The sequence below is a fragment of the Bacillus rossius genome, chromosome 2 (assembly GCF_032445375.1).
Source record: "Bacillus rossius redtenbacheri isolate Brsri chromosome 2, Brsri_v3, whole genome shotgun sequence".
Classification (NCBI taxonomy): Eukaryota; Metazoa; Arthropoda; class Insecta; order Phasmatodea; family Bacillidae; genus Bacillus; species Bacillus rossius.
In genome coordinates, this window is record NC_086331.1 from 86,236,631 (window position 1) to 86,247,230 (window position 10,600).

At 37.7% G+C, this 10,600-nt stretch overlaps 1 protein-coding gene across 7 annotated transcripts in view; it reads right to left on the bottom strand.

Annotated features, from left to right (window-relative positions):
- LOC134529434 (calcium/calmodulin-dependent protein kinase kinase 2) overlaps window positions 1-10,600 on the bottom strand; it is a 466,877-nt gene that overhangs the window by 42,913 nt on the left and 413,364 nt on the right. The gene's annotated exons all lie outside the window — the stretch shown is intronic.

Here is a 10,600-nt window from a genome sequence, read left to right on the forward strand (position 1 = left end):
ATCGTTCAACATATTATATCAGCTGTTATGTGTCGTGCTGCGCCGCCCCCAGCTAATTGGCGCCCTAGGCGGTTGCCTAGTTCGCCTATATGGACGCGCCGGCCCTGACTATATGGAAAATATTTAAGATTGAATGAAGTTCTACAACCACCGCTAATATTGTCACCGTCACGATATTATTTCTTGTTTTTGACGTGACGTCTAATAAATCAATAAACGCCGGCTGCACGCACGAAAAAGGATTACTCATTGTCCCGTTACGCACATTGTCCCGTTACGCTTTGTACCGTTGCGCTTTTTTCTGTTACGCTCATTGTACGCTTGCGCCGCATCTATCTCTCTTCCACTCGATTGGAACAACCATCGATTTGACTTTTTCGAGGCACATTAAACTTGAAACACTCCCATTCGTTTCCTACTTTTCCTATCATCGTCCTATCCTTAACAGAATAACACAGATTGGAAGAAGTTAAATAGCAAACATGTATAAAAGTTATAGTTAAAATAATCTATTCGTTAAAGTAATAAACATATTAGAATTAATGAGTGCAAATAAAAGTAAATTAATCAATTAAATTGTAGATTTAATTTCACTCCTTCTTTGTATCCATACAAAATAGTGATAATTCAATAAAAATGATTCAATTTTATTCATAAAAGTATGCAATCATTTCATCAATGTTTTGTTATGACGTCACGTTAAACTATTGTCCGTAAACCGACTTTACAGACAACCAATTTTTTTTACATACTTTTGATACTACCCCTAATAGTTGCAGTGAAATAATTTTGCGACGGTGACCAAATTCTTTGTGGTTGTAGAACTTAATCCAATTAAAAATAATCCAGACACTAAGTGTTCAAGCTTAAATATTTTCTCTATTATTTAGAATAAAAGTGTTGTTCAGCTCCTTCGAAGACGTATAGCAGCCTTGGAAAGCAGTTTACACCGTTAGTCGTATCGATGTTTTCAACTTAGATTGTCGTGATGAACCTGCAGCCGAAGTTTTTCGGAAGAAATTCAGACTCACTCTTACAGAGTGTTTCGTGACCAAATAGAATACATGAAGGAACTGAAGAATAGTGCCATATCAACATGGGGTGTGATCGCAATACGCTTGTAGCACGGGCGGCTGCAGGAAGCCTTCTCGGTACAAAGTATTATACATTTGCAAAACATTTCATTAAACCGCTTAGAGATGGGACATGGGATATTTACAAGTTCGTGGTCTCAAATACTGAACGTTAGAACTTCCATATACAACTTATAGTGAGAGCATCTTTGACCGGTGTTGCTCGCGCTCAGTTCACATGCGTGGGGCGGAAAGCATTTACGCCGAAGGTGATGTGTTTGAATAAGCACTGTAAAAAACATTAAAAGTAACCGTTAAAATATCGTTAGATTTCAGCTCCTTCATTTATTCCACTCTTTCACCACTAACCTAGTAAACAAATATCATGACACACACCCAATAAAATAGTTTCGTGACTAAAAAATAAAAAGCAATTGTATTGCTTATTCCAAAAAATAATAATTAAAAGATCTTCTAGAGTAAAATAATATTTCTTTATTTTATTATATAAATTTGTAACTCGATCCCATTAAATTTATGGCGTAAGATAGGTACAACACAACTTTGCATATTTCTAGTTACGACACAAAAGTGTGGGCATTGAAAGTTTTCTGAATATAAGGGGAAAATAAGGACGAAGCCACGTGGACGCTCGGCTGTTAACCAGGGGCGGGTGGACAATATTACCAACAGCGAAGAGCTAGTAGACAGGAAGAATGAAGCCGAGTCCTTATGAGGGCATGTTCCCAGGAGGTAGACTCATGCTCAGCAGCCAGAAGGGCCGTGATTGGCTGGCAGACAGGAAGATTGGGGCCGAGTCCTTATGAGGGCATGTTCCCAGGAGGTAGACTCATGCTCAGCAGCCAGAAGGGCCGTGATTGGCTGGCAGACAGGAAGATTGGGGCCGAGTCCTTATGAGGGCATGTTCCCAGGAGGTAGACTCATGCTCAGCAGCCAGAAGGGCCGTGATTGGCTGGCAGACAGGAAGATTGGGGCCGAGTCCTTATGAGGGCATGTTCCCAGGAGGTAGACTCATGCTCAGCAGCCAGAAGGGCCGTGATTGGCTGGCAGACAGGAAGATTGGGGCCGAGTCCTTATGAGGGCATGTTCCCAGGAGGTAGACTCATGCTCAGCAGCCAGAAGGGCCGTGATTGGCTGGCAGACAGGAAGATTGGGGCCGAGTCCTTATGAGGGCATGTTCCCAGGAGGTAGACTCATGCTCAGCAGCCAGAAGGGCCGTGATTGGCTGGCAGACAGGAAGATTGGGGCCGAGTCCTTATGAGGGCATGTTCCCAGGAGGTAGACTCATGCTCAGCAGCCAGAAGGGCCGTGATTGGCTGGCAGACAGGAAGATTGGGGCCGAGTCCTTATGAGGGCATGTTCCCAGGAGGTAGACTCATGCTCAGCAGCCAGAAGGGCCGTGATTGGCTGGCAGACAGGAAGATTGGGGCCGAGTCCTTATGAGGGCATGTTCCCAGGAGGTAGACTCATGCTCAGCAGCCAGAAGGGCCGTGATTGGCTGGCAGACAGGAAGATTGGGGCCGAGTCCTTCTGAGGGAATTTTATTTAATAAACAATAAGCATAACAAAGAATCAACTAAAATGTTCGAAAAGAAATATGATACCTGTAATCGACATTTAAAATAATGATGCGATTGTTCCATAAAATCTTTAAATAATATAAGTAGCTGTAATAAGTGAAATTATTTAATTTTTTTTAAGTATAGCTGTAACGAAAAAAAATGAAAGTGTTAGTCTAAATGATGGAATGATTTTAATTAAAATTCAATATTTTCGCGTTTCACATTTATTTAAAATTGGTTATCCCAAGAAATGAAAAGGAAGTGTAATTTCAAAGTACAATGTATCCTCGAACACACTAATACAGGAAATATAATAAGATACTTAATCGATAATACAATTTGAAAAGGTTTACGAATAACCAATTTATGAAATGTCATTCTTTAACGGGGTTTTTTATGAGTAAAATGTTTTATTTACTTGACAATTATCGTGTCTATTTCTCTAGTAAAAATGTTTGGAATTAAATACATACTTTTTTTACAATGGTAAGATTTTATAAATGCCATGAGATTGCGCGAGCGAAGCCACGGGTTATTGGCTAGTGTATGACACGTAATTGGCATTATATTGCAGGATCTAGGCACTACTGCACATTAAAAATGCTTCTTTCTTTACATTTTACGAAATGGTTTTGTTCTCCGGCTGTATTGACTGAGGTGGGTACGTAAACAGAGACCTACAACCCACCCAAAACTCCCAAAAGAGACTATCCGATAAGGAAGTTTCGCCAGCATGGGAGTGATGTCTCTGTCTTTCTTCACTTGCTCTGCGGTCCCGATAATGTTGCGAGCAGTAAACACCCGGAGAGGCTGTAGGCAGCGCGTACGGGTCTGAACGGGTCGTACTGTTGGCGCTGCGTGTTGATTCACTTACGAACAACTTGCATGACTGCCGCCCCAATCTGTGGGACACTGAGTAGGTACGCTTTCTTTAATTGTGTGTGATATTGAAATTACATGCGATTTCCTATTGATTCAATATACTATCATTACTGAGGATATTTATTGAAAGGAAAAAATAATGTATTAGTGGTCATGTGAATAATATCAATGAAGTTAAAGAGATGCGACTTCCCTGTATCAAAAAGAAAACAGATTCGGTAACTGTTTTTTTTTTCTCTTCTACCCTACCGAGTAACACTTCTGTTAAAAAATTTATCTCCCTGCGTTTATACATTACTAATTTTTCATTTTACTCTTTTTATTTTATTTTTTTCGTAAATTTGCGGTGGAAAAAAACATAAATAGAATTTTCTTTGCCAGGCAGGACTTTGAAAATTCTGTGAACCCGTTGTCGCAGTCGTTACTAAATAAACAATAAACATATTTTATTTTTATTTTTTGAAGACGGGCGTCCCACAAACATAGAGAAAACAATGTTCGACTATGACTGTAAAAAAAGTATTCTAAAGGAAAGTTATTTAGTGACAAATCCCCTAACACAGATCTAAAATATCCTGTACCCGCTTCTACTTTAGAATTAGTTGCAATTGATAATATTCCATGTACTTTGCGTAAAATATTTCAAACAGAAATCTATGAGTTAGCAATGTGAAGTCATTTAAGATTTCTGTAACATCATACAACCAAGCAGAGCGCCCGGAATGTTTCTATAAAAGAAATCTCCGCATCTCAGCGAGCAGAAATATTTTTAATTAGTTTAAAAAATTCTTTCTTGGCAGACTCTCATTAAATTCCAGTTGGTGTTGCCTCACGAAATGTGAAATACGGAAAATATTTTAAATCTGAAGCCACAATCAACTATCAAAGAAAATATTATAAAATATAGGATTACATTTTGGTTTGATTGTTCATGGCTTTGTGGAAGCCCAGATAGAATTGTAGTTAGTGGAGGCAGGGCTCAAAGATTATTAAAAGTTAATTGTCTCATTTTATGCAGGAATAATTGCATAACAGAAGCGGTAGTAAATATTAATTGTAATATATATATATATATATTTGTAGAGAAAAGGGAAAAATTTAAATATTAATACTGTATCTTGTGCCCAGTGTCAGATAATTATGTATAAAACAGGTAATGGTACATGTGATTTGAATTTTTATAGTATAAAACTACATGTATGCACAACATTAGACGAGGATATAAGGTATGCTAATAATTGCATTGATAAAATAGAAACATTTTATTTTACCAACTATATACCTACACTTGCTTTAGTTAATATACAATAATAAAAAAAACAATCCTATTCATCGCTGATTGTAAGTCACCTGCGTTTATCTGTTTTCGTCTAGCTTTGTTTACTCTTTTTATTTACCTTATCCTCACCAATCCAATATAATGTTTATTTGATACATGTATTACATTAGAATGTTTAAATGGTTGGAAACTATTTTATGCCATTTTTTGAATAACAGGAGATTGCAAATTTACTAAAACAACACATTTGAACAAGATGGTCAACATATGGGAGTAGTTCCATTGATAGTTTGTGTAAAACGTAAAACTTTTTATTCGTTGAAAGCCCCACGCCACATTAATTCAAACACTGGCAATGATGTAAGGAGTATTAAATTCTTCAGCTGTTAATTTTCCATCATGAAGACATCATGAAGACGTAGTGGTGTTACAACAATGACCCCTTTGTTGGAGATGCTTGTTTTATTTCCTAGAAAACTTTGAAAGCCATGACCTCATCGCCACATTCTAATAGCCAATTATCCACAATCATTTGTAAAGAATGCGTCACTTGATCTTCCACCAAAGCATTTGGATAAAAAATCACAAACAATGTTTTCATTAACATCTGATAGTCGTAACTACGTTTTTCGTAATGAAATCATAGATCTTTTGTAATTTACAATAAATATATATTTGCTGTTTTTAACCTTTTTGTGCCCTTCCACGCCTTTCAAATGGGTGCAATAATAAAGCCTTCTTTTAATATTTGTTTGGGAATATACTGAGGTTGTAGTCAGGATTTTTGGGTTATCTGACCTTATGTTTCCAATGAGATAAACTCTGTATTTTATCGACACGTTTGATTGTTACCAAAGTAAACAACCTAGACTAAAAATATATTAACTTTTAGATATCAGATATAAATACATCAACAATCCATATATAAATAGTAATTTTTAACTTTATATAATAATTAAAGCACATTACGAACTTCGAAATTTTTTCACTGAAATGGAAGAATAGTGATGAAAAGATTTTCCGTAAGTTCACGGGCCATTTGTATAAAGATGTGTAACGAAACGTGACATCCGTAAAAGTAAATAATTAATAGTAGTATATAGAAGGGCATTTGACAATGGTGCCGGTGCTAGGAGCAAGGAGCAGGTCATAGACCTTAGACCTCATACGTCTCTTCAGTCGCTTCCTCTTGTCGCTCAACTTTTTTCTCAAATCAATTTTCTCAACAAAGACATCGTGCCTTTTATGCCTAGAGTTAAACAAGCGATATAATTCTTCCAGCACTGAAAACAATTCTCGAATCTGAGGGCAAAAATCAATTGATTTATCAAGAACGAGGGCGAATCTGTGTGAAGTACACCAAATATAGAAGGCAGTGCCATACTCATTTTGAATTAAAGTTTTAAGTCCTGAGAAATTGCCCCTCATATTGCCAGCACCATCCATACTTTGACCAATCATATTTAAGGGGTTGAGTCCTACTTCCTTCAAAGTGTCTACCAACTTTGACTTCAGATTTGCTCCAGTGACATCAGCAGATGTGAATACCTTTATTAGTCGCTCGCATGGTTTTGCAGATACTCCTGAATTTTCTACATATCTCAGAAGGACCGTAGTTGCTTCTTTCTTAGCGACATCTTGTGTTGAATCCAAAATGACAAAAAACTTGTTACTTTCCTTTATACTGTCAACTATCCTTTGGGTTACCATGCCAGTCATAATGGAAATCAAGTCTGATATATTTCTGTAGCTTAGAAAATTTGATCCCAGTTTTTGTTTGTTCATCCTTGCATTTTAAATTTTTTCGAGATACATTCTGGCATCAGGGTTGTGTTTAGCTAGAAGTTTAAACAACTTCGGCAGCTTTCCTTCAACTACAGTGTTTTTTCTTAATGCTAGCATTTCCTCAACCAAGTACCTGCAACAATCAATGACGACGGAGAGAACTTTTTTTTGGTGTCGAATGTTCTCATTTTATTTTTCACAAAATGTACTGGTAACATGTTTTCCTGCAATCCATTGGACCGTCGCAATTTGGCAACCTAAGTGGCTTTTAGAAGTTTAGTGAACCTCAATATATCTTTGTGCATTACCTGTGCGCCATCCTTCATAGCCGTTACCAGATGACCAAGTAGAATGATGGTTGGGTAGTGCAAACAGAAGGCAATGCAAACAATACGCAGAATCATTCCGTTTACTGTAAACCAACCAATTTCTATCTTTTACCGTGCCATCAGGAAGTTTGTACTTCCGCCACTTCATTGAGAATGTTTGTTGTTGACTGGTGGAAAATCGTAGTCAGGGTAAAAGGCATTATTTTCCAATTTCAAGCCAAACTCTATGTCTCTGGCTGTCAGTTTGATTTCACTCAGTCTACAAGGATCACTGTTATTCTCGTCGGAAATCAATTCAGCAGATGCCACTTCAGTGTCCGACATTATTATTTCTGTGGTTAACTCAGGCTGAATGCTAGAAGGCAAGCTGAAATGTATTTGATCTTGAAATTTCTCACCTTCATTAAATCCATGCGAAGGCCCAGGAACACTTGACATGTCAGTGGTGGATGACATCTACAGAATACCATCAGTCGCAGGATGATTCTCAGCAGAGTAGGTGTTACCAAAAACGATGGAGGGTGAACCAGAAGTATCAGGATAAGATGTTGACTGGCCCTGCAGAATATCCGAATATTCCTCTCCATTTTGTGTGACATCATTCCTATATATATATATATATATATATATATATATATATATATATATATATATATGCTTTGCAAAATTGGGAATATTTTGAAATGTCTATTTTAATGGCCTAAAAAACATGTAATAATTGCATAATGAATTTACACACACACACTAGAAAATGCCCTGAAGGGGCCCGCCTCGTGGCCCAAAAAAGGTGTTTCTAATATGCGTGTTTGGGAGCGCATCCCGAACTTTCACTCGATATCTAAGCAGCCTTCGCGGGCGACAGTGGTCGGTGCTGGAACTAGGCTGCATCCGCGTTCCCTCGGCGGGAGTGTCATTCATTTTCCCCCTTCCAAGAATTGTCACAACCGTAATAGGGTGTTTCCAAACCTCCAATACTTCTGCTCTTATGGCGGAAAGAAAGATAATTGATACCGCGTGCAATTCTCTCTCTCTCTCTCCATCCCTCCCCCACCCCCCTTTCTTGTTGTTCTGACGCTACGTCCGTCGCATACAATGCGGTGACCTAATAATTTTATTTCTGCATAGTTTGTAGAAAGGTCCAGCGCATGCCCTTATATTAGTGCCACATACATCCCGTGAATAGTTAGTAAGATACAGAAGCCTGAAAAACCCATTTTTGGCCATGTTCAGGGGTAATAAAATATTGTTTTTTATGTACAGTTCATTTTGAAAATATATTTTGGTTCTTGCCTAAAGTTTAAGTTCTTTTCATACCGAATCCGATTTCTAAAATTTTCTGTAGTATTCTGTTTAAACGTGTATTTTAAACACTATGTAACACTGTTCACTTGCTAGGTAGGCGAGCGCCTTAAGCAAGGGAAGTCGTTTTAAATGTGTGTTCTTTTCGTAGATAAATGGCGTGAACACACATTTACATAGTTTCGGTATAAAAACGTGTTCTAACACGCTGCGGCGCGATTTTCTGGCATGTAGACGGGCCCCGTATCAAGTGTCTGATACCGATATGTACATTTGTTTTGTATTGCTTATTATATTTTACACTTACCTTTCTCGTTCTGGTTCATAAATAGCAGTATATGTCGATGTTCCCTCAACATAAGGTTTCCACGCAGAACTATCACTGCACTTCACCTCAATTATTTTTTTCCTAGTTTCTAAATTGTGCTTAACTTTATAAAAATGCTTCTTCTTGCAATGGTCTGCCCACTTATCATGTCTAACAGTCCCTTCACACAAAATCTCTAAACATTTATATTTATATTGCGTTTGTTTTTTAGGCATGGCTAAAATACCAGCATTATATTACGATTACACTTCAAAAACTAATTAATACGAAGATGATAACAATAAGAATGTGGCCGGCAGGGCCACATTTTTACTTGTAATTTATTTTTGTTGCTGGTCTCTAGTTTTATATGGTTTTTTATTTCACGTATTTTTACGCCTTTTTTAATTAATGTTAATTTATCTGTAAATTTTTTTAATTATATTTGTTTCTGTTAATTAGTTATATGCCGTTTGGTAGCTATCGATTATGAGTTTAAGAACATCGATTGTGTTTCACGTAAATACCACTTGGCGAGCGCCCGGCGGTTGGCTGATGACGTCAGACATTCGGCTTGCCGGGAAGAAAAAAATCAGCTGGGGCCGCGAGAGTGGGTGCCGAGCGACCGTCGAGGACAGAGCCATGTGACGGCGCGGACTGGTATGCCGGACGGCAACGGGCGACGAAGAGTATTGGGTTGGAGGCTCCACGATGGGTGACAGGGCAAATGGATTGTCCTGTGGTACAGAAGAAATCAAGGTAAAGAGAGGCCGCGATTTTGATTTTTACCCTCGTGGTGCTGCACTGGTTTTTGGCAAACCTAGTGAACTGTGTATTTTCCCATACTAAATTTTATTTGGACGGAACTTTTATTAGCCTGTTTGGTGAAGAGGCCCATTTGTTTCACACGTTGTTCCAGTGTGGGATTTTTTAATAAGGTCGCCCGTTTGCCTGTAGTTGCAATAAAAGTATAAGTTTGGAAGAAACGAACATTTTGCAATTTGTTTTTGAGACTTTGTCATCGGAATTTGCATACGTAAAGTTGGCATTTAGCTAATATATCAGCTTGTGCAGTATTATTAAAAGTATGCGATCGGTATTGGACTACATGCGCAGCCTGATGTTGGTTGGTGCGGCCATTCTACGTTTTTATGAAATCATTGGCAAGTTAATAAAGAAGTAAGACTTTGTTTGAAGTATATGATAAAAACTTCGGTGGTAACATAGTTATGTTACGTGAAGAGTTTTTGCTACATTTCCCTTAAAAAAAAAATAAGATAATTTTTTTTTTGGTCATCGTTCACGCCTTTGTGAATTCGTACCTATGGCCCGGCGTGGCATTAGACTCTGGAGTTGGTGAGGAAGGTCAGGAAGCCAGCGCACGCCTAGGATATTAACTTTGTTTTTTTGGCAAGTCTTTAGCAACGAACATCTGAAGAAAGACTAAACCGTTGATTGAGAGTTTAAGAACTTTATTTAAATAATTTGTTTGTACTTCAGTATTATTTTTGTAGATTTTTTATATATTTGTATTGATTGTCTTGTTTGATTTTTGGTATTAGGGCAGTCAGTAAATTTTGATATTTTATAGTGGCCACGCCTCACGCCCTTATATATTTTTATACTTGTTGTTATCAGTATTTATATTTTTACGATTTTTTAAAGGTTATTGTTAGTATCGCAAATGGGGATAAGATGCTGCCATTATTAACGTCAGCTTTTGTAACTAAGCTTGTATGGTTATGTATAGTAAAAATTATTTTTGCAAATTTCTATTTTTTAATAACATACGTCCAAAGTCTTGCCTCTTGTTTGTTTAATGGTTACTCTACTATTATATCCTTAGAATTTTTTGGCCTGACCCCTGGGCAGTGGTGTGGGGAATTTATATTGTTTAGCTTTTTATGCCTGGTTTTAATATTTATTTTTTCCCTTCGCGCCCAGAGTGAGTCGGGGACGCAACCCCTCTTCCAATTGAGGAGGAAGAAGGGTTACAAGAATAACGCACAAGCACAACCCAACTTCGCACTGATACATTCAGTAATGGCAGACAATAGCTTCAG